The sequence below is a fragment of the Monodelphis domestica genome, chromosome 5, assembly GCF_027887165.1.
Source record: "Monodelphis domestica isolate mMonDom1 chromosome 5, mMonDom1.pri, whole genome shotgun sequence".
NCBI classification, from domain to species: Eukaryota; Metazoa; Chordata; class Mammalia; order Didelphimorphia; family Didelphidae; genus Monodelphis; species Monodelphis domestica.
Window position 1 is genome coordinate 245258804 of NC_077231.1, and position 25879 is coordinate 245284682.

Below are 25879 nucleotides of genomic sequence, written 5' to 3' on the forward strand. Positions count from 1 at the left end.
GTGCCACTGGGGCACACTCGCCACACTTTCATCAACATGGCTCTAAGTTAGGTAGTTTTGCCACATCTGTTGATGTGATTTATTTAATTTTTTTGTTGGGAGGCAGATTTATTACAAAAGACAATTCTATTAGGAGACAGATATTAGTGAATCATTACTGTATAAAAAATATTAGTAAAACTTATTTTAAGACATGAAAAGAGATCAGAATTAAGATTAACTACAACAATAATAGTTACAGGGGAGCATTGATGATTAAACATATTTCTCTCCTTTTGGCTTGCGTAACTGGTAGGCTAAAGATATGGAATTCTTCCCTGTGCTGGTTTCCATTAATTGTTTTTCTTTTTTATAAAGGAGATTTCTACATAGCTGAGTAGGAATTGTTGGAAATAAATAGGATGGGAAAAGCAACAGTCTTCAATATGTTGTTTTGCTTTGTTGTTGTTGTTGTTTTATAAAGAACTCCAGAGGAACTTCTGAGTAAGCATGGAAACCAGCTAAACATGGCTTACTCACTCTCCCCAACACACACTGACATACACGGATAAGGATAACCCCAAAAGACCTTAAGAATCTATATCAGAGGAGCTATAGAGTGGGGACCAGCAGTGAAGGTGTGTGGGATCGAGGCTTTACCAACCTATAAGAGGGGGAAAGGGCTTCCACCCAAATGCAAACACGAGTGGATCCAGCCTGCCTCATCCCCACCTATAGGGCTAGAGCTGGGGCCAGTGCACACCAAGAGGAACAAGCAAGGGGCACCTCTGAAGTAAGGAGAGGGCACTTCTGTGCCCTTGTGAGCTGACTAGGACAGCAGGGCGACCCCCACCCCCAAGGCAGCTAGGCAGAAAAACTCAAGGTGTGAGAGAGAGCAGACTTCAGGTGCCCAGAGCCAGAGCGCCTGGTAGAGCCAGGGAGTGAGACAGGAGTCCCTCTGGAACAAACAGGGAGTGTTTTTGGGTCCTTGGGAATTAACTAGGTCTGTTGGGGACCCACCCCCAAAAGTAACTAAACCAGAAAACCATGCGGGCAAGAGAGAGAAGACACTGAGCACCCCCTGGAGGAAGGTACAAAGAAAAGCCACAAAGGACTGAGGAAAACTGAGAGCCTGCTCATTAACTATACACACACAAACACACACACACACACACACACACACACACACAAACCTGCTCAGCAGACTCTGATTTCTGACTAAAGAGGGAACTGAAAACATCCAGAAAAAATTGCTAACTGTGCACAGGAGACTCACAATCCCAGCAAGAAATCAAAAAAGAAAACTGTCACCGTCGAAACTTTTTATGCAGGAAAAACTCAGGCTACAGTCAAACAATGGCAAAACCAAAACAAAAAAAAATGAAAATGGTCCACAAGCCCTGGAAGAGTCTCAAATGGAGCTTATAATCAGAAAGATGGAAGCCCTCTGGAAAGAGAAGTGGGAAATGGTTCAAAAAGAAAACCAACAAATTATATTAGAGAACCAAAAAATTACAGCTGAATGCCAAAAGATTAAAGCAGAAAACCAGGCCTTAAGGACCAGAATTGAGCAACTGGAAACCAATGATCTTGCAAAACAGCAAGAATTAATAAAGCAAAGTAAAAAAATTAATGAATTAGAAGAAAACATAAAATATCTCACTGACAAGGTGACAGACCAGGAAAACAGAGGAAGGAGAGACAATCTGAGAATCATTGGTCTACCTGAAAAACCAGAGATTAAAAAAAAAAATCTCGATGCCATACTAGTAGAAATCATTGAAGAGAATTGCCCTGCTATTCTCAAACAAGGGGTCAAAATAGAAATATAAAGGGTTCATAGAACACCATCTATACTAAATCCCCAAAAGACAACCCTCAGGAATGTAATTGCCAGATTCAAGAGCTTCCAAGCTAAGGAAAAACATCTTACAAGAAGCTAAAAAGAGGAACTTCAGATACGGAGGAGCACCAATAAGAATTACACAAGACCATGCAGCGAACACGCTAAGAGACCGCAAAGCCTGGAACACGATATTCAATAAGTCAAGAGAACTGGGTCTTCAACCAAGAATTAGCTACCCATCAAAACTGACTATATAATTCCAGGGGAAAGTATGGGCATTCAACAAAATAGAAGATTTCCAAGTATTTGCAAAGAAAAAATCAGAACTCAGTGGAAAGTTTGACATCCAAAAACAAAGAGCAAGAGAAACATGAAAAGATAAATAAGAAAGAAAGGGAAAAGGAGAAAAGTGTTTTTTTTTTTAATTCAAACTCTCTTCTATAAGGGCTATAATTAGATCAAGTTATATATACTAACATGTGGGGGAAATGTTATGTGTAATGTTCAAAAATTGTATGCAATAATAGAATAACCAGAAGAAACACTCATAGGGAAAGATTGGGGCATTAACATGATTTGGAGGGGAGGGAACAAAAAGAAAGATAATGGGAGGAATCAATGAGGGTACTAAGATATACTTGAAGAAATAGAAATAAATTAAATAGAATAATCTTTGTCACACAAATATACACACAAGAAGGGGAGGGGGAAAATTCTCTTATAAGAAAGAGACGAAAAGAGTGCTAATTGGTATTTCTTAAACCTTACTCTCAGTGAAATCAACTCTGAGAGTAAAGATCATCTAGATCCATTGGGATCTTGAATTCTATCTTATCCAACAGGGCAAGGGAGAGGGGAAACTAAGAGGGGCCGGTGGGGGGAGGGAGTACAAAAAGGCAGGGAAGGAGAGGGGGGAGGGGGAGGGAACAAAAAGTGATGGGCGAGAAAGGGAAGCCAAAAAAAGGGAGGGGACCAGGGGGACTGATTTAAAGTAAATCACTGGTTTAAAAGAAGTAGTAAAATAATATAGTAATTATTATATATGTATTTATATATATTATATATAAAATTTAAAAAATTAAAAAAATATAGTAATAAAAAAATAAAATAGAAAGAGAGCTCTTCCGGTCAAGATGGCGGCTTAGAGAAAGCTAAAGTTCAGCTCTCCGGAAAACCCTTCCCAACCGATCTCAAACTATAAGCTCCTAAGGCGCCGAAATTCAAGACGATCAACAGCATAGACCCTGGGAATCCTCCTCCTGGACCTGGACCTGGATCAGAAGGTACAGCCCCCCTCAAAAGCCAGAACCTGAGATCACTTGGACCTAAGGGGTAGGAGCACAGAGTCCAAGGCTCTGGGAAGCCGCAGCCCCACCTCGCACAGAGAGCAGGGTCATCGGAAACAACAACAACCCTCAGGGCCTTCTATCGGAGTCCCAGTGAAAGTCACTGCCCTTGGAGCTCCCCCTGCAGAGAGCAGGCTTGTCTGAAACAACAGCAACCCTCAGGGCGGGCAAGACAGCCTCACAGGCTGGATCCTGCTATCCAAGTTTCAGTGAAAGTCACCGCCCTCGGAGCTCCAGGAAGCCGCAGCCCATCCCCCTGCAGGCCGACGAAACAGCCTCACGGCCAGCTATTCTGAAGGCAACTTCCGGAAAGCAACCCGACCCAGAGAGCTGGGGGAGAGTGGGGCCCCCTGGTCCAACCCTTCCACTCCAGTTCCAGTGAGGCATACTCAATTTGACCCAGGGAAACCTCATAGAACCGACAATCTGCCCAGGACTAAAGCCTCTGAACACCAGACAGAGATAAGAAAAGCTAATATTCCACATTCAGAGATGGCAAACTCCACAGAAGCACAGAAACCCCCAAATACCAAGAAAAATAAGAAGAAAGGGGCGACTTTGGACACATTCTATGGAGCCAAAATACAAAATACAGAGGAGATAGAAGATGATATACAAGAAAATGCTCCAAAATCTTCCAAAGGAAATGGAAACTCACCACAAACCCATGAAGAATTTGAATCAGAAATAACCAAAAAGTTGGAAGCCTTCTGGGAGGAAAAGTTGGAAATAATGCAAAAGAAATTCACGCATCTACAAAACCGGTGTGATTAAACTGAAAAGGAAAACCAGGCTTTAAAGGCCAGAATCAGGCAGCTGGAAGACAACGATTGTGTAAAAGAGCAAGAATTAATAAAGCAAAGCCAAAACACCAAGAAATTAGAAGAGAACATAAAATATCTCACCGACAAGGTGATAGATCTGGAAAATAGAGGGAGAAGAGATAATTTAAGAATAATTGGACTCCCAGAAAAGCCAGAAATAAACACCAAACTGGACATGGTGATACAAGATATAATCAAAGAAAATTGCCCAGAGATTCTAGAACAAGGGGCAGTACAGCCACCGATAGAGCTTACAGAACACCTTCTACACTAAACCCCCAAAAGACAACTCCCAGGAATGTAATTGCCAAATTCCAAAGCTATCAAACAAAAGAAAAAATCCTACAGGAAGCCAGAAAAAGACAATTTAGATATAAAGGAATGCCAATCAGGGTCACACAAGACCTTGCAAGTTCTACTCTGAATGATCGTAAGGCATGGAATATGATCTTCAGAAAGGCAAGAGAGCTGGGTCTCCAACCAAGAATCAGCTATCCAGCAAAACTGACTATATACTTCCAAGGGAAAGTATGGGCATTCAACAAAATAGAAGATTTCCAACTTTTTGCAGAGAAAAGACCAGAGCTCTGTGGAAAGTTTGATACCGAAAATCAAAGAGCAAGGAATACCTGAAAAGGTAAATATTAAGGAAAGGGGAAAAATGTTATCTTCTTCTTTTACTCAGACTCTCTTCTATAAGGACTACATTTATATCAATCTATGTATACTAATATGTGGGGAAAATGTAATGTATAAATAGGGGGTAAAGAAAGACCAAATAGAATAATCTTTCTCACACAAAGATTCACATGGGAAGGGGAGGGAAAGAAAACTCCTATAAGAAGGAGAGGAAGAGAGGGTTTTTTTTTTTTTACTTAAACCTTAATCTCAGGGAAATCAACTCTGAGAGGGAAAAACATCCAGATCCATTGGAATCTTGAATTCTATCTTACCCAACAAGGGTAGGGAGAAGGGAAAACCAAGGGGGGGAGGGGGAGGGGGAGAACAAAAAGGGAGGGAAAGAGAGGGGGGAGGGGGAGGGAACAAAAAGGGAGGGACTAAAAAGGGAAACATCAAGGGAGGGGACAAGGGGGACTGATTCAAAGTAAATCACTGGACTAAAAGGTAGAGCTGAAGAAGAAAAGTTTAGAATTAGGGAAGGCTATCAAAATGCCAGGGAGTGCACAAATGACAATCATAACTTTGAATGTGAATGGGATGAACTCACCCATAAAACGTAGACGAATAGCAGAATGGATTAGAATCCAAAACCCTACCATATGTTGTCTTCAAGAAACACACATGAGGCGGGTTGACACCCACAAGGTCAGAATTAAAGGATGGAGTAAGACCTTCTGGGCCTCAACTGATAGAAAGAAGGCAGGAGTGGTAATTATGACATCTGATAAAGCCAATGCAAAAATAGACGTGATCAAAAGGGATAGGGAAGGTAATTATATTTTGTTAAAAGGGACTTTAGACAATGAGGAAATATCATTAATCAACATGTATGCACCAAATAATATAGCACCCAAATTTCTAATGGAGAAACTAGGAGAATTGAAGGAAGAAATAGACAATAAAACCATACTAGTGGGAGACTTAAACCAACCATTATCAAATTTAGATAAATCAAATCAAAAAATAAATAAGAAAGAGGTAAAAGAAGTGAATGAAATCTTAGAAAAATTAGAATTAATAGACATATGGAGAAAAATAAATAGGGATAAAAAGGAATACACCTTCTTTTCAGCACCACATGGCACATTCACAAAAATTGACCATACATTAGGTCACAGAAACATAGCACACAAATGCAGAAAAGCAGAAATAATGAATGCAGCCTTCTCAGATCACAAGGCAATAAAAATAATGGAAAAACATGGAAAACCAAATCTAAAACCAATTGGAAATTAAATAATATGATACTCCAAAACCGTTTAGTTAAAGAAGAAATCATAGAAACAATTAATAATTTCATCGAGGAAAATGACAATGGCGAAACATCCTTTCAAACCTTTCGGGATGCAGCCAAAGTGGTAATCAGAGGTAAATTCATATCCCTGAATGCTTATATTAACAAACAAGGGAGAGCAGAGATCAATCAATTGGAAATGCAAATGAAAAAACTCGAAAGCTATCAAATTAAAACCCCCCAGCAGAAAACCAAACTAGAAATCCTAAAAATTAAGGGAGAAATTAATAAAATCGAAAGTGATAGAACTATTGATTTAATAAATAAGACAAGAAGCTGGTACTTTGAAAAAACAAACAAAATAGACAAAGTACTGGTCAATCTAATTAAAAAAAGGAAGAAAAGCAAATTAACAGCATTAAAGATGAAAAGGGGGACAGCACCTCCGATGAAGATGAAATTAAGGCAATCATTAGAAATTACTTTGCCCAATTATATGGCAATAAATACACCAATTTAGGAGAAATGGATGAATATATACAAAAATACAAACTGCCTAGACTAACAGAAGAGGAAATAGAATTCTTAAATAATCCCATATCAGAAACTGAAATCCAAGAAGCCATCAAAGAACTTCCTAAGAAAAAATCCCCAGGGCCTGATGGATTCACCAGTGAATTCTATCAAACATTCAGAGAACAGTTAATCCCAATACTATACAAACTATTTGACATAATAAGCAAAGAGGGAGTTCTACCAAACTCCTTTTACGACACAAACATGGTACTGATTCCAAAACCAGGCAGGTCAAAAACAGAGAAAGAAAACTATAGGCCAATTTGCCTAATGAATATAGATGCAAAAATCTTAAATAGGATACTAGCAAAAAGACTCCAGCAAGTGATCAGAAGGATCATTCACCATGATCAAGTAGGATTCATACCAGGGATGCCGGGCTGGTTCAACATTAGGAAAACCATCCACATAATTGACCACATCAACAAGCAAACTAGCAAGAACCACATGATTATCTCAATAGATGCAGAAAAAGCATTTGATAAAATACAACACCCATTCCTATTAAAAACACTAGAAAGCATAGGAATAGAAGAGTCATTCCTAAAAATAATAAACAGTATATATCTAAAACCATCAGCTAATATCATCTGCAATGGGGATAAACTAGATGCATTCCCAATAAGATCAGGAGTGAAACAAGGATGCCCATTATCACCTCTACTATTTGACATTGTACTAGAAACACTAGCAGTAGCAATTAGAGAAGATAAAGGAATTGAAGGCATCAAAATAGGCAAGGAGGAGACCAAGTTATCACTCTTTGGGGATGACATGATGGTCTACTTAAAGAATCCTAGAGATTCAACCAAAAAGCTAATTGAAATAATCAACAACGTTAGCAAAGTTGCAGGATACAAAATAAACCCACATAAATCATCAGCTTTTCTATATATCTCCAACACAGCTCAGCAGCAAGAACTAGAAAGAGAAATCCCATTCAAAATCACCTTAGACAAAATAAAATACCTAGGAATCTACCTCCCAAGACAAACACAGGAACTATATGAACACAACTATAAAACACTCGCCACACAACTAAAACTAGACTTGAGCAAATGGAAAAACATTAACTGCTCAGGGATAGGACGAGCCAATATAATAAAAATGACCATCCTACCCAAACTTATTTATCTATTTAGTGCCATACCCATTGAACTACCAAAATACTTCTTCACTGATTTAGAAAAAACCATAACAAAGTTCATTTGGAAGAACAAAAGATCAAGGATATCCAGGGAAATAATGAAAAAAAAACACATATGATGGGGGCCTTGCAGTCCCTGACCTTAAACTATATTACAAAGCAGCAGTCATCAAAACAATTTGGTACTGGCTAAGAAACAGAAAGGAAGATCAGTGGAATAGACTGTGGGAAAGCGACCTCAGCAAGACAGTATACAATAAACCCAAAGATCCCAGCTTTTGGGACAAAAATCCACTATTCGACAAAAAGTGCTGGGAAAATTGGAAGACAGTGTGGGAGAGACTAGGAATAGATCAACACCTCACACCCTACACCAAGATAAATTCAAAATGGGTGAGTGACTTAAACATAAAGAAGGAAACCATAAGTAAATTGGGTAAACACAGAATAGTATACATGTCAGACCTATGGGAGGGGAAAGACTTTAAAACCAAGCAAGACATAGAAAGAATCACAAAATGTAAAATAAATAATTTTGACTACATCAAACTAAAAAGCTTTTGTACAAACAAAACCAATGTAACTAAAATCAGAAGGGAAACTACAAATTGGGAAAAAATCTTCATAGAAACCTCTTACAAAGGTTTAATTACTCATATTTACAAAGAGCTAAATCAATTGTACAAAAAATCAAGCCATTCTCCAATTGATAAATGGGCAAGGGACATGGATAGGCAGTTCTCAGATAAAGAAATCAAAACTATTAACAAGCACATGAAGAAGTGTTCTAAATCTCTTATAATCAGAGAGATGAAAATAAAAACAACTCTGAGGTATCACCTCACACCTAGCAGATTGGCTAACATAACAGCAAAGGAAATTAATGAATGCTGGAGGGGATGTGGCAAAGTAGGGACATTAATTCATTGCTGGTGGAGTTGTGAACTGATCCAACCATTCTGGAGGGCAATTTGGAACTATGCACAAAGGGTGATAAAAGAATGTCTACCCTTTGATCCAGCCATAGCACTGCTGGGTCTGTACCCCAAAGAGATAATGGACAAAAAGACTTGTACAAAAATATTCATAGCTGCGCTCTTTGTGGTGGCCAAAAACTGGAAAACGAGGGGATGCCCATCAATTGGGGAATGGCTGAGCAAATTGTGGTATATGTTGGTGATGGAATACTATTGTGCTAAAAGGAATAATAAAGTGGAGGAGTTCCATGGAGGCTGGAACAACCTCCAGGAAGTGATGCAGAGCGAGAGGAGCAGAACCAGGAGAACATTGTACACAGAGACTAATTCACTGTGGTACAATCAAACGTAATGGACTTCTCCATTAGTGGCGGTGTAATGTCCCTGAACAATTTTCAGGGATCTAGGAGAAAAACACCATTCATAAGCAGAGGATAAACTGTGGGAGTGGAAACACCGAGGAAAAGCAACTGCCTGAATACAGCGGTTGAGGGGATATTACAGAGGAGAGACTCTAAATGAACACTCTAATGCAAATATTATCAACAAAGCAATGGGTTCAAATCAAGAAAACATCTAACGCCCAGTGGATTTACACGTCGGCTATGGGGGTGGGGGGAGGAAAAGAAAATTATCTATGTCTTTAATGAATAATGCTTGGAAATGATCAAATAAAATATATTTAAAAAATAAAATAGTAAAAGAAGAAAGGGATTTAGGGAAGGATATCAAAATGCTGGGGAATTCACAAATGACAATCATAACATTGTACGTGAATGGGATGAACTCACCCATAAAATGTAGATGAATAGCAGAGTGGATTAGAATCCAAAACCCTACCATATGTTGTCTTTAAGAAACATACATGAGGCAGGTAGATACTTACAAGGTCAGAATTAAAGGTTGGAGTAAGACCTATTGGGCCTCAACTGACAGTAAGAAGGCAGGAGTAGCAATCATGTTATTTGACAAAGCCAAAGCAAAAATAGAACTGATTAAAAGGGATAGGGAAGGTAAATATATCCCAATAAAAGGGAGTATAAACAACGAGGAAATTTCACTAATCAACATGTATGCACCAAATGGTATAGCACCCAAATTTCTAATAGAGAAACTACTAGAATTGAAGGAGGAAATAGATAATAAAACTATGCAAGTGGGAGATCTGAACCAATGAATATCAAATTTATATAAATCAAATAAATAAATAAATAAATGAGAGGTAAAAGAGGTGAATGAAATCTTAGAAAAATTAAAGTTAATAGATATTTGTAGAAAAATAAATAGGGCCAACAAGGAATACACCTTCTTTTCAGCAGCACATGGCACATTCACAAAGATTGACCATACACTAGGTCATAAAAACATGGCATACAAATGCAGAAAAGTAGAATTAATTAATGCAACCTTTTTGGATCATAAGGCAATAAAAATAATGTTCAGTAAGGGTACATGGAGAGGAAAATAAAAAATCAATTGGAAGTTAAATAATATGATGCTCCAAAATCAGTTAGAGAAAAATTCATAGAAACAATTAATAATTTCATTGAAGAAAATTACAATGGTGAGAAATCCTTTCAAACCTTATGGGATGCAGCCAAAGCAGTACTCAGAGGAAAATTCATATCCCTGAGTGCACATATTAACAAATCAGGGAGGGCAGAGATCAATGAATTGGAACTGCAAATCAAAAAACATGAAAGCGAACAAATTAAAACCCCCCAGAAGAAAACCAAATTAGAAATCCTAAAAATTAAGGGAGAAATTAATAAAATTGAAAGTGATAGGAATATTGAACTAATAAATAAGACAAGAAGCTGGTACTTTGAAAAAATAAACAAAATTGACAAAGTATTGGTCAATCTAATTAAAAAAGAAGAGAATAAAAGCAAATTAATAGTATCATAGATGAAAAGAGGGAATTTACCTCCAATGAAGAGGAAATTAAGGCAATCATTAAAAACTTCTTTGCCCAATTATATGGCAATAAATATACCAACCTAGGTGATATGGATGAATATTTACAAAAAATATAAATTATCTAGACTAAGAGAAGAAGAAATAGAATTCTTAAATAATCCCATATCAGAAAAAGAAATCTAACAGGCCACCAAAGAACTCCTTAAGAAAAAATCCCCAGGGCCAGATGGATTCACAAGTGAATTCTATCAAACATTCAAAGAACAGTTAATCCAAATACTATACAAACTATTTGACATAATAAGCATAGAGGGAGTTCTACCAAATTCCTTTTATGACACAAACATGGTACTGATTCCGAAGCCAGGAAGGTCAAAAACAGAGAAAGAAAACTATAGACCAATCTCCCTAATGAACATAGATGCAAAAATCTTAAACAGGATACTAGTAAAAAGACTTCAGCAAGTGATCAGGAGGGTCATTCACTATGATCAAGTAGGATTTATACCAGGGATGCAGGGCTGGTTCAACATTAGGAAAACCATCCACATAATTGACCATATCAACAAGCAAACCAACAAAAATCACATGATTATATCAACAGACGCAGAAAACGCATATGATAAAATACAACACCCATTCCTATTAAAAACACTAGAAAGCATAGGAATAGAAGGGTCTTTCCTAAAAATAATAAACAGTATATATCTAAAACCATCAGCCAACATCATCTGCAATGGGGATAAACTAGATGCATTCCCAATAAGATCAGGAGTGAAACAAGGATGCCCATTATCACCTCTATTATTTGAAATTGTACTAAAAACACTAGCAGTAGCAATTAGAGAAGAAAAAGAAATTGAAGGCATTAAAATAGGCAATGAGGAGACCAAGCTGTCACTCTTTGTGGATGATTTGATGGTCTACTTAAAGAATCCTAGAGAATCAACCAAAAAGCTAGTCAAAATAATCAACAACTTTAGCAAAGTTGCAGGATACAAAATAAACCCACATAAGTCATCAGCATTTCTATAAATGTCTAACACATCTCACCAGCAAGAATTAGAAAAGAGAAATCCCTTTCAAAATCACTTTAGACAAAATAAAATACTTAGGTATCTATCTCCCGAGACAAACACAGAAACTATATGAACACAACTACAAAACACTCTCCACACAACTAAAACTAGCCTTGAGCAATTGGAAAAACATTAACGGCTCATGGGTAGGACGAGCCAATGTAATAAAAATGACCATCCTACCTAAACTTATCTATCTACTTAGTGCCATACTCATTGAACTTCCAAATTTTTTTTTTTACTGAATTAGAAAAAACCATAACAATGTTCATTTGGAAGAACAAAGGATCAAGGATATCCAGGGAAATAATGAAAAAAAAAACTACAAAGGAAGGTGGCCTTGCAGTCCAAGATCTCAAACTATACTATAAAGCAGTGGTCATCAAAACAATTTGGTACTGGCTAAGAGACAGAAAGGAGGACCAGTGGAATAGACTTGGGGTAAGTGACCCCAGCAAGACAGTCTATGACAAACCCAAAGACCCTAGCTTTGGGGACAAAAATCCACTATTTGACAAAAACTGCTGGGAAAACTGGAAGACAGTGTGGGAGAGATTAGGTTTGGATCAACACCTCATACCCTATGCCAAGATAAACTCAGAATGGGTGAATGACTTCAACATAAAGAAGGAAACTATAAATAAACTAGGTGAACACAGAATAGTATACATGTCAGACCTGTGGGAAGTGAAAGACTTTAAAACCAAGCAAGACATAGAAAGTGTCACAAAGTGTAAAATAAACAATTTTGATTACATCAAATTATAAAGTTTTTGTACAAACAAAACCAATGTAACCAAAATTAGAAGGGAAGCAACAAATTGGGAAACAATCTTCATAACAAAAACCTCTGACAAAGGTCTAATTACTCAAATCTATAAAGAGCTAAATCAATTGTACAAAAAAATCAAGCCATTCTCCAATTGATAAATGTGCAAGGGACATGAACAGGCAGTTCTCTGCCAAAGAAATCAAAACTATTAATAAGCACATGAAAAAGTGCCCTACATCTCTTATAATCAGAGAGATGCAAATCAAAACAACTCTGAGGTATCACCTCACACCAGCAGATTGGCTAACATGACAGCTATGGAAAGCAATGAATGCTGGAGAGGATGTGGCAAAGTTGGGACATCAATTCATTGCTGATGGAGTTGTGAATTGATCCAAACATTCTGGAGGGCAATTTGGAACTATGCCCAAAGGGCGATAAGAGACTGTCTGACCTTTGATCCAACCATAGCACTCCTGGGTGTGTACCCCAAAGAGATAATAAGGAAAAAGACTTATACAAGGATATTCATAGCTGCGCTCTTTGTGGTGGCCAAAAATTGGAAAATGAGGGGATGCCCTTCAATTGGTAATGGCTGAACAAATTGTGGTATATGTTGGTGATGGAATATTGTTGTGCTAAAAGGAATAATAAAGTGGAGGAATTCCATGGCGATTTGAACAACCTCCAGGAAGTGATGTAGAGCGAAAGGAGCAGAACCAGGAAAACATTGTACACAGAGACTGATACACTGTTGTACAATCGAACGTAATGGACTTCTCCATTAGTGTCAATGCAATGTCCCTGAACAATCTGCAGGGATCTTGGAGAAAAAAAACACTATCCACAAGCAGAGGACAAACTATGGGAGTAAAAACACTGAGGAAAAGCAAGTGCTTGACTACAGGGTTTGAGGGGATATGATTGAGGAGAGACTCTAAATGAATACCCTAATGCAAATACAAACAATATGGAAATGGGTTCCAGTCAAGGAAACATGTGATACCCAGTGGAAATGCGTGTTGGCTATGGGAGGGGTAGAGAGAGTGGGAGAGGAAAAGAAAATGATCTATTTTTTTCCCAGTGAATAATGTTTGAAAATGACCAAATAAATTAATGTTTAAAAGGGAAAAAAATAAAAAAAATAAAATTACTCTCCCCCCCCCCAAAAAAAAAACAAAAAACTCTAGAGGGACTAGGAATGTAAATGATCAATAGACTTGAAGACCCTCCAATTTCTAAATCTGTGACATTTTGATTCTATGATATGTTGTTTCTTCTATCTTTATATCTATAGTCCTCAGATACTATAATTTACTGTTTTTTTCAATTCAACCAGATTTTCATAAATAGTTTGAGGACATTATTTACATTTTGTCTGTTGCTCCATCACTGTGACAGAATTGGATGACACATGAAGCATTAGATCAGTCAAAACTGCTGTTGTCCCTCTTCATAATCCTATTAATCTAATTAGGATTCTAAGATATTCAGCAAGGTCATTTAACAAGAATGGCTTAATGAACTAGGTTGGATTTGACACACTGAAACAAACTTTTTGTCTCATTGGATTCTACTATAGTTCTATAGACACAGACTTTGTCAAAAAGGTGTTGAGTGTTCCTTGGGAAAATATATCCATTTATATCCATTTATGAATCACTCACAGAATATTCCCTCTAAATACTTAGGTAGGGATGGCTGAAGTTAGTGGTGGTTTGAATTTATCTAATGACTCCTAGTGTTTTCCAAATATTTTAGGCTCAGGAAAATGCAAAGCACATTGTGCCAACACTTTTTTCCTTTCATGCTGAAAGCCATGTGTATTCAAAAGGAAACTTCATCCACATGTTTCTGATTAATTTACACTTAAATCACTAACATGCTAACATTGTGCAATACTTAGTTGAGTTCCAAGGAAATACTGAGGGTTATTTCACTGAAAAACAACAAAAAGTTTCTTCACTTTTTTGGCTCAGAGTGTTTTTTAATTTTTATTTTATTTTTGCAAAAAAAAAAAGAAGTAAAGTGAAAGTGTTGTTTTCTTCTAAGCTGGACAAAACTTAACCTTACTCCTTCCCAAGAGCTTTTTGGCAGTGTGCTAGAGGCATACTTGAAAACATTCTGAATGCATATGATGAAGATAAATACCGTGATACAGATGATACTCTAACTTCTGCAAATGAGAAAAGACACATACCCATTGCTCCCTTTCCCTAAACTTGGAGCACTTCACACCATTTCCTTAAACCCTTATCTCCATTTGGAATGCTGTTTCTTCCCTTCAATGTCAAATTCAAAACTTTCCTTATCAGTTTGGCACAGATACAAATCCAGATCCTCTGGTAGTCAGGCCAGTGTTCTCTCTAACTTCATGTTCCCTCTTGCACTCGAGTCTCTTGATTAGATCAATCCTCCTGACTACAGACTATATCCCCTGATTACAAGATAAGTCCTGCTGCCTATACCCTGCCCCATATATACTGCCTTCATCAGAGCATACCAGTTAGAGGACTGGTATTTGCCTCTGCCACTTCCATCCCTTTTCTTAGATCCCCTATCTTTCAAGATTCTAGCAAGAAGGTAATAAGAGTTTTCCTCTGTCCAATTTCCTCCCATAATATAAGTATTAGAAACGGGATGAAAAGAAGTGAAAGAAATATGAGGAATAGTACATGGGGGGGAAAAGAAGTGAAATATAGGAATCCATGTTAAAAGTTTCTAGATATGATAAAATAAGTACCTTCACTAACAAAAGTTTTGCATAATGGTAAAATTTTCTGTGATATGTGGCATCCACAGACTATCATCTGGGAAATTACCAGAACACATTTTTGGAGTTGCCTAGGAGTAAGAGATTTTTCCTGTGGCATATATCTGGAATCAAATGAATCAGGCCAAAGGCGAAAGGCTTCAAGCAGCCAAAATAAAGAAGTAAAGTACCAAGGAGTCACATGAGTTTTAGCAGGAACTATAGTAAATAAAGACTTAGAACTAAGAATAAGTTTTCTTTCAAGATAGTATTATTTGACAGTGGAGAAAATGAGAACTTAGTAGAAGACATTCATTTATTCATGTTGAGAGAAGCAGTGTTAGGCAGAACATTAAAATATCTCTCTGAAAAATTTGAAATGACTAGATGATAAATGTATCTATCCTAATTGAGAGGAAAAGAGATCATTGTCTCTTCAAAATTGTACTGTCAAAGAGACAAAAAAGGAACATGGAAATACATACTAGACACAGGTGAGTTTTGTAAAACTTGATTTAAGAAGAAAACTAAAATGGAGGGGAAATAAACTACATTAGCATATAAATGAAAGAAAGAGTATTTAGGATTCCCCATAATTGGGGCATATCTCAAGACATATAAGTAAGCCTGGAGGCAAAGAAAGGGGAGAAGACATCTCATGAACTTTTGTCTTATCTGAACCAGGAAAAATGAGGTTGAAGCTGAGGGAAAGAGGCAGGAACAGAAAGTGAAAGAGACTTTATAGGGAAAGCTAAAATTAGTTAGAAATAGTAATAAGCAAACAAATGTCAGTTCTAGATGTGGCTCTATGAAGGATTAAAATGAGAGAAAAAAAGATAGGTTCCAACTTGGATCTGGGTTGAATGAAGAAAAAAGACAAAATGATAAAATCAGATAATTCCAATTAGTTGTATGCTCAGTGAATTAATTAATCCCAATTCCTTTATTTTATCGCATTCCTTTTCTTTACAAAAGTAGGGGGAAATACAAGGAAATAACTATATCATAATATGATAGGATATAAGAAAAAATACAATAATAATTAAAACTGTGAATATCAAATCAAAATAACAAATGAATTCACCTTTACAAAAGGAGAGGTTGATGGAGTGATTTAGCACAGAGGTTTCAAACACATGAGCCCTATATGATCCAAAGCACTCCTAAGTCTGGTCCAAATCAGATTAAAGTATGATTGTAAAATATTTTATCAAAATGGTTAAAACTAGAACAAGATTCACATAATGCCAATATGTGTTTTTTCTAAGCCAATAGAGACTGTCAGGGATTCCTTTGTAAATTGAGTGATTCTCCTTTCCATTTGAGTTTGACATTACTGATTTAGAAAACAGAATCCAATAATATAAGGTTTGCAGGGAATATACTTGAAACATAAAGACTCGGGGATATAAAATGCAGAAATGAAGTAGAATCCTTTTATACTCCCAGTAAATAAATTAAAAAAAAAAACAAGAGTAACAGCCATGGTGTTGATAAGGTAATAATAAAAAAGAAATAAATAGGGAAACTAAATTGTGTTAATTGTGTCATGGATAATATCAGTGTACTTAATAAGTCATTGTTGTTCAGTCATTTTGAATTGTGTCCAACTCTTTATGATTCTATTTGGAGTTACTGGAGTGGCTTGCTATTTCCTTCTCCAGATCATTTTAAACATGAGCAAACTGAGGCAAATAGGGTTAAATGACTTATCCCAGGTCATGAAGGTAGTAATGTCTGAGGCCATATTTGAACTCTAGAAGACAAGTCTTTCTCACTCCAGGATTATACCCTTAACCATTGTACCACTTAGCTGCCCACTAAATGTAAGTGCACGGAAGTGATGAGTATCTACATATTTAAGTAAAATGCTATTTATTCAAAAATGAGAACTACATAGCAAACATTATTGAGGATCTTCAGGTGTCTTTAGGGTTAAACAAATTGAAACAAAATATATGCAAGAAAGTTATATGCTTGAAAAGAATTTAAGAAAAGTTAGATATGAGAGAATTTTGTCAAAGAAGGAATTAGAATAAAGAGGAATGTGTGTGTGTTTTCAGATGCTCATTGCATCTATACAAAAATTGATCATGTACTTGGTCACAAAAAATGCAGGAAAACACAAAAACACATCATTTCTGGACCATAAAATAGTAACAATTTTAATTAATGAGTGTAACTTGAAGAAAAGAGTTAGACATATAGAAATGAAATACTTTAAACTTAAAGAATTTATGGGTCAAAATTATAGGAAAAGATAATTTTAGCAAAGAAAATGATGATGCAAAACTCCAAAACTCCTGGAATGTAGTCAAAGTAATAATTAGAGATTTTATATCTTTAATTATGTTTATCCACAAAAGAAATAAGAAAGTAATGTACTATGCATATAATTAAAATCCCAGAAAAATAACATATCAACCCATCTGCCAAAATAAATAACAAAAAAGAAAATTTGAAAATAAAATATAATATTTTATTCTTTATTTAATAGAGTGCATCTGAGTTTTCTGCTATGGTCAGTCTATGCTTCTGCCCCTTCCTCTACCTGAATTACTTTTTAAAATCAATTTTTATAAAATACTTTTGGGACAAAATAATGTAATAGGAGCACCAAAGGAGTAATAATTCAAAATAATGTGCCTTGAAGAAATTTCATAGGTCCTTTTGAGTAGGATGGCTTTAATATTTGATACAAGAAGGAAAAAACCCTATCCCTAACAAATAGTGTCAAAATTCTGTAGCTAGATGATATAATGGATAAAATACTGGGCTTGGGGAAAGGAAGACCTAAAATAAAATTCAGCTTTAAATACTTAATAACTGTGTGACCTTTGACAAGTCATTTAACTTCTATTTGCTCCCATTTCCTCAGATGTAAAGTGGGGAAAATAATATCAAGCTCAATAACTCTGAAATTTTTTTCTAATGCTTTTTTGAAGGTCTTCCTCAGTTTTCTCTGTGACTCATTGTGTCTTTTTTGTTTGCTTTGTTTTGCCTAAGTTAATGTCCACCTTTGAGAACATTGCCTTAAGTTTTTTTATTTTTGGTTCCCAATCTTCATCAATCTTTTTTTCCCCATCACTTTCCCCCAAAAGAACTGAATTAAATTCTTCATTAAAGTATCCATCCATTTCTGTCTTAATACCATTTAGATGGTCTGGAATAGTATCTAATTGTGATTTTTGTCAATTACTTTCTCTTTCAAGGCATAGTTATTAATAGGATTGACATACAAATCTATTAGTAAGAAAATAAATAGGGAAGATAAGTAAAATACAAGAGCTCAAAGTGCAGGGGAAAGCCTTCATTGATGTGGTTTTCTGTAAAATAAAGAATTAAAAAGGGGAAAGACTTCTGCAAATTAACTAATACATTAAATAAGTCGAAGAGTAGGCTTCTCAACCTCTATAAAAAAAATAGAAGAAAAGACAATTCTCCTTTCTCTCTTTTGGAACCCAAGTGCCAGCATTAGAAACACCTAGTATTCACACTCATTTTTGTGTGCTTTTCTTTTACATTATTGCCATTAATGTAATAAATCAATTGTAATCTCTTTGTAATTGTAACACAAAAATATAATAAATTAATAAAATAAAAAATAAATTACTATAAAATTATATTATTGTAGTCATTTTGTATATATTTTCCTGGTTCTACTTACCTCACTTTGTATTAATTCATGGAAGTTTTTCCATGCTTTTCTGTATTCCTTATATTCATAGATTCTAAAGGCATGATATTTCATTCCATTTTTCTGCTATATTATTTTTGTCATTTCACAATTAATGAGTGATTATTTGCTACTATGGAAGTATCACTTTGTATATTTTGGTGTTTATTATACTTTTCTTTCTTATTTTGACTTTCTTAATTTATATGCCTAGCAGTGGGATCTCTGGATCAAATTATATGGACATTTTATTAATTTTCTTAACATAATTCCAAATAAATTTCTAGAATATTTGGCTTAATTCACAATTCTACCAATAGCATATCAATATAGCTGTCTTTCCATAACATCTTCAAAATCAATTCCCCCTTTCCCATATTTTGTCATTTTTACCAATTTAATGGTAAGCTTCTGTTTTTGATTTGAATTTCTCTCATAAGAACTTTGGAACAAGCTTTTGAGTGTTGATAGCTCTGCAATTTTTTTAACTTTTATCTTCTATCTCAGAATCAATACTGTTGTGTATTTTTTCCCAAGGCAGAAGAGTAGTAAAGGGCTGGGTAATAGGGGTTAAGTGACTTGCCCAGGATCACACAGCTAAGAAGTGCTCAAGACCAGATTTGAACCTAGGTCTGGCTCTCAATTCATTGAGCCACCCAGTACTCACCTTCTGCAATCTTTTTTAAAGAACTTTGTTCAAATTCTTTGATCACCTTTTTTTCCATTGAAGAATGATGTTTTGTATCACATCTGTGTTGTTTCCCCAAATGTCTTAGATGTCAATTCTTTAAATACAACTTCAAAGTCAACAGGTCAATAGAATGTCATGGTAGCTAAAAAAAAGCTAATGGAGAGTTGGACTGAATTAATAGAAGCATAGTGTCTAGAATGAAAAAAATTCTCTCTCTTAATTATGCTGTGGTCAGATCATAGAGAAATCAGTGCTGATTTTGGAAGAAGCATTTTAAATCTTTGTTCTGTCGATATACCTGTGACCTTGGGCAAATCTCAAATCTTCAAATTCTTCATTTTCCAAAAGGAAGGAAAGGACCTTGTATTTAGAGTCACAAGGGACTTGCATTTTAAACACCATCTGAGAAATGTATTTCCCATTTGACCAAAGGTGAGTCATGTAAGCTTTCTAAACCTCAGTTTCCTCATTTGTAATATGGGTTTAATCATACAGTGCCTATTTGACAGGGTTGTTGAGAGTTTCAAATGTGAAAATGTATGCAAAATACTTTGTAAAAGGTAGCATAGAGTAACAGGGTGCCAAATTTGGGTACAGAGAGATGAGGATTGAAGCACAATACAAATGTCAGACATTATTTTTTCAAAGATCTTTTCTAGCACTGAATAGATGATTTTATAAATAGTATGCTTATTTCTGGACATTTTGAAGATATTACAAAAGTAATATACCCAGAGAAAGTTGACCAAGATTTTATCATGGCATATATGCAAGAACTTGCTAATACTAATAAACATACAAGAAAGGAAGAGGTTATTTTGGGAAGTCCTATGTTCGCTTTCTTTGAAGATATTTGTGTGGAAACTGGACAATCACTTTTTATGAATGTTATAAAAGGATTCCTATTCACGTCAAGGTAAGATTAAATGAACTCAGAGATTCCTTCCATCTATAAGACTGTTCAGCAGCTTGGTTCTATTTCATAGAATAATTCAAGGTCAAAGCAGGATGATTTCAGATAGTAGAATTTTATCCAGAAACTGACAAATCCAAGTGTCTGAAGTGTGTTCCTTCACATTTGGATTCATCTTATATAAGAGAAAACCTTAAAAGAGAAATGCATCTTGTATGTTAGTTCAGCCATCTCAGGGGCAATCTTAACCCTGATTTATACCCCACTGTCTTTATTTTATGCATATACCAGGCCTGGAAAAGTTCTTTAAGTTTTAATACAGATGGTCCTTCAGTTTGATTAATGCTATTAAGTAAAATGCTGTTATGCAAAAAAGAAAAAACGGAAAAAAAGACAGAGCTAGGCACTTTTTTATTAGCCTTAGGGCAAATTCATTAACCATGCTGAAACCGCTCTGCGTAATTTATGTGTTATATGATATACATATAGTACTGTGTGTAATTTCAAATAGATCATTTACTCAATGAATGGGAGCATGCCTTCTTTGCTGCTACTGGGGAGGGGGTGGGATTGGTCTATCCATGTTGCTATTATAAATTGAGTTTTCAGCAGCTGATGCTAAGGGATTGCCTTCCATTAAGGAAGGTATATTGGGGGCTGGAAAAGGTCGGAGTGCCCCTTTAAGCAGAAAAAATGACTGAATCAGGATCATTAGTATCTCTGAGTAATCTCATTATTCAGTGCTTTTCTTCACCTTTAAAACTGTGGATCTAGGTTCAGGAATGAATTTCTTCTCCAACTTCCTTTCTCACCATCTGCTGTTAGGCAGCTTCTTTGTATTTCTACTAGGTCAAAGGTGTTTATTTTTTTTTTAAACCCTCAGATAATTCAGAGGCAGTTTTTATCACATAAGATTTTCTTTGGATGATTTTTATAAAGCCCTGAACTGCCTTTAGAATTCTTGGTGACATTAATTCTTTCCTCCTTTGTGTTTTCTTTTAAAGTACAAAGGATGGTCTCAGTTGCCCTACTCTGCTCTTAGGACATGTGACCATAGCAGTCGTTATGGGAGCTTATAGCTTGACCTCACAGGAGTATTGTTTCCTTGAATTCCCCTTTCCCCCATTCACCAGGTATCTGTGATATAATTGATGCGAGCACTTTCTTGAATCATACAGCTCACATCTCATCCATCTCCGTGTAGTCTGTGCACCTGTTGGGCATATCCTTCCACAAGACTCATAGTCCTCTCCATATTCCTTTGTCATGAAGATATTATGAAGCTACTCATGGAACTTAAAGGTTTTTTGTTGATTATCCATTTTTCTCATTATGTGACTCACTCCATCTTTTTTGATCATGCATTGCTTTGATGATTATGTTATCATAAAATATGTAACTCTGAATGATATTGACTCTTTAAGACAAGGGTTTTTCACATATTTTGCATGATGGATCACTTTTTATGTCTAGTCCATGAACTTCTCAACATGATATTTTTAAATACATAAAACACATGGTTTTACAATGGAAACCAATTATGTTGAAATAGTTATAAACACATTGAAAAGAAGTTCATGGTTCCCAGGTTATGAACCCTACTTGAGGACTAGGTTGCCATACCACAACCTTCCCTCCCTGCCCAACGTTCATCCCTTTGACAGCTTAGTCTTGTAGATGCAAAAGATAGTAGTCTGACTGTTATAATTTGAAAAACATGGAAATATACCAAATTCCCTGACCCCCCTGAAATTTTCCTTAACTAAAAAAAGTCTGTCTACTCAAAGAGAGTGTCTGACAGTCTTAAATATTAGCAGAATCATTCTTTCAGGGCTGGAGTATTATTCTCTAGAATAGATAACATATTAAATAATGGAGTGACAGGGAGAAGCTTTACTTTTTTCTTAGTCTTATATCTTTTTTTTTACCACATATTGACAAATTATCAACTGATGCATGATTGACATATTTGCCACATCTCATAGTATATTTCATGTGAAGCTCAAATCTGAACTAAAGAAAGGAACATTGTATGCTTCAGCTTTCACAAAGACAACCTTCAAATTTTTTTCTCCTCCCTTGGGTAGCTTGCTCATTCACCTTGCACTCACATAGACAGATTAGGGCTTTTCACATCAGGATGATGCACAGCTAACTCTCAGGGTTCTAGAGGCTACCCAGATTTGGGATAGCTATATAATTACTATTTACCCTTTATTATTATTATTTTTCAAATATTTATAAATCCAAACAATTTCCATATATAAAAATTAAGATTTTACACAAATGAAATAATAGATCTTCTATATTTTAAACTTACTTTTCTTCATATTTGCATAATAAATATTGTCCATGTGTCCCAACTCTTCCCCACTCTATCACATAGAATGTTGTCATTGAGGCCAACATGTCCATATAATTTGTCTTTCATGCATCATATTTTTGTTCATTTTCTGGAAGTAACATTCTCATTTTACTCTTTTAGTATTTGTTCTGTGACTGTGTATAATGTTCTAGTTCTACTCATTTCTCTGTTCATTCTCTTTTTTAGTTTTTTCCCAGATTAAAAAAAATTAGTTTGTTTATCATTTCTTAAGGCATAGTAGTATTCCATCAAAATTATAAACCACAATTTATTTAGCAATTTCTCCATTGATGGGCATCCCCTCAGTTTCCAATGCTTTGCCACCACAAAAAAAGAGCTGTTATAAATATTTGGGGAATTCTTTTCCTCTTTCCCTAATCTCCTTGTGAAATAGTCTTAGGGCATACATAGTCTTAAAATTCTCTGGGTACAATTATAAATTGCTTTACAAAATATTTGGATCAATTCACACCTGCTTCTTGCGACCTTGTCCTATGACTGCAGATTCCAGTAGTGTCCTCCCAGTTGTAGATGTTGGAGCTGAGTAAACAGGGAGATATTGCTAAACGTAAGGGGTTGTATTGTTGATTCCTCCATTCATAACTTTTCACTCAGTAATACCACTATAAGGTTTTGGAAAAGAACCTATATGCTCTAAAATATTTATAATAGCTTTCTTTGTGATGGCAAAGAACTAGAAATTAAAGGGTGCCAATCAGCTGGGGAATGGCTGAACAAGCTGTCATGTGTGATTGTGATGGATTTTTATTATGTTTTAAAAAACAACATACAGGTTAATTTTGGGGAAAATATAAACTTACATGAAATTATAAAGAGTGAAAAAAATAAGAGAAAAACTGATAAATAGACCTAAGTAAAACAGTTTTATATATAGTTATATCTTTTTTTCAAATGATGGCTTCTCTAGTGGGGGGAGGGAAAGGAGAGAGAGAATTAATTAGGCATTTAAATATAACAAACAAATAAGTTTTTAAATGAAATAAAGATAAAATAAAATGAACTGGAAAAGTAAATAGCAACCTACTCCAGTATCTTTTCCCCTCCCCCCCAAAAACCCCAAAATGGTATCACAAAGGGTCAAATATGACTGAAATGATTAAACAACAATAATCCACACATGAATCTGGGTTATATTCTCCTGCCGATATGTGCAGTTTCCATGGGGAAAAGTGGGTACAAACACCAAAGTCTTTGTGCTTGTGTGTGTTTTCAACCTTCTTTTGTCTTACTCAAATGGAAGTTCAATGAAGCTCATGTCTTACTCATTCCTCAACCCTTCATTCTTTGTTTTTACTGTATATGTATTCTTCTTGTGCATCTCCATTGTGTGAAGATATGTAAACTCCCTCCTTTTTTTTTTTTGGTATAGTGAATTCCTTTTCCTTCCTTTTTCTTTTCTCCATAAATGCTATCTAAATATAGCAAAATTATCCCCATGTCCTGCCTTATTTATCCTCTCTTTTGCCATTCTAGATATTAGTGCCATGAGGGAACATTTGGTTCTTCTCTCCTTATTAGAATATAAATATTTCTTCACAGTATAGTTGCTTTCCATTTGGTCAAATGTACTTACAGTTTTGTGTTTCTTATGACACATTTGTTTGCATTTCAAAATATTTACTCAGTTCTTCAACAGAAATACTTGGAAGTCCTCTTTCATTAAAGACACATTATTCTTCCCATGAGATTATACTATATTTTTAATAATGTGTTCTAGAATTTTGTGAGGGTTTATAGAAGGGGAGAATTGAGTTTTTTAATTTAGTTAAAAGTGGGTGGGATTTATCATTTTCAATTTAACAAACATTTATTTAGCACTTAGCATTGCAAGGAATTGTACTAGCATATAGAAATACAAAAATGAAAAAAAAATATCAGCTCCTAAAATAAAAAGATTTACAGTTTAATTGGGGAGAGGGGTAAAATATAAGCAGGAATTAGTGTGATCCCAGGCAGAAATAAATTAGAAAGAAATTCTGGCAGAATTCCAGGAGAAATTTGAATAGTTAATCTTCCCCTAGGGAAATTGAGGAAAGGCTCCATAGAGGAGATAGTGCTGCTTTGCTCTTTGGAGGAAAATAATGATTTCAAAAGCTGGAGATATAGAGGGATTCTGTTCCATTTGGGCATAGGGAATAGTTCTGAGTCTTGATGATTGGAAGCATGGTGGTACTTTCAGCAGAATAAAGGAAATTACAAGGAATGGTAGGTTTTGAGAGTATATGATGTTTATAGTGACTCTAAACACTGATAGGACATATGATACAGGTGGGGATATTAATTTTATAAAGCTTACTATAAAGGATCTTGGTCTATGATTTCATAGAATTCCTCATTGAGGTCTTATGGATGGGATTCACATAAATGAGATAATTTTGGAAGTGGGATACTTGAAAAATGGCATGGATGCTCACAGTCACAAGTTCTTAAAGACAAGGTCAACAGGAGACCAACAAAAGGAGGTGGCCATAGTCCAAGGATAAGGAAACTAGCATTTGGTCAAAATAACTGTTAATGAAGGAAAGGGATAAAAGGGCAATTTGAACGTTCTTACTAAAAAGAAAGGGGATGTATTTGATTACAGTTTATTGAGGACAAAAATCATAGTGACATTAAATATGATATTAAGGTTCTAGGGGGAATCTATCCTACTGTTTTATTTCAAAATGGCTGTGTTTTAAAATTCTGCAAGGAATTTTGATTCATCACTATTGTCCATTGTGATAGGGAATTGGGGATTGTACAATATTCCAAAAAGAAACTGAGGAATTATTCTTTGACTGTTATTGAATTAGTGAACATCTTGTCTTCATACCTAAATCTCATAATAACTATTGTATAAAATAAAAAGCTGAAAAGTTCAAAGATCAAGACTTTATGCTTATTTGACATGTGACATGACATTCTTCTTTCTGACCTATGCTTCAGAATTTTGTTTAAGAATATGTAATAAGTTTGTGATGTTAAAAGCATAATGTGACTCTTTTTAAAGTTTTTTTTTTAATTATGCAATTTTTGTCTAAAATAGGTAGTTCTGGAAGAGATGGTGGCCATTTTAATTTTTTTTTAATATAAATTAG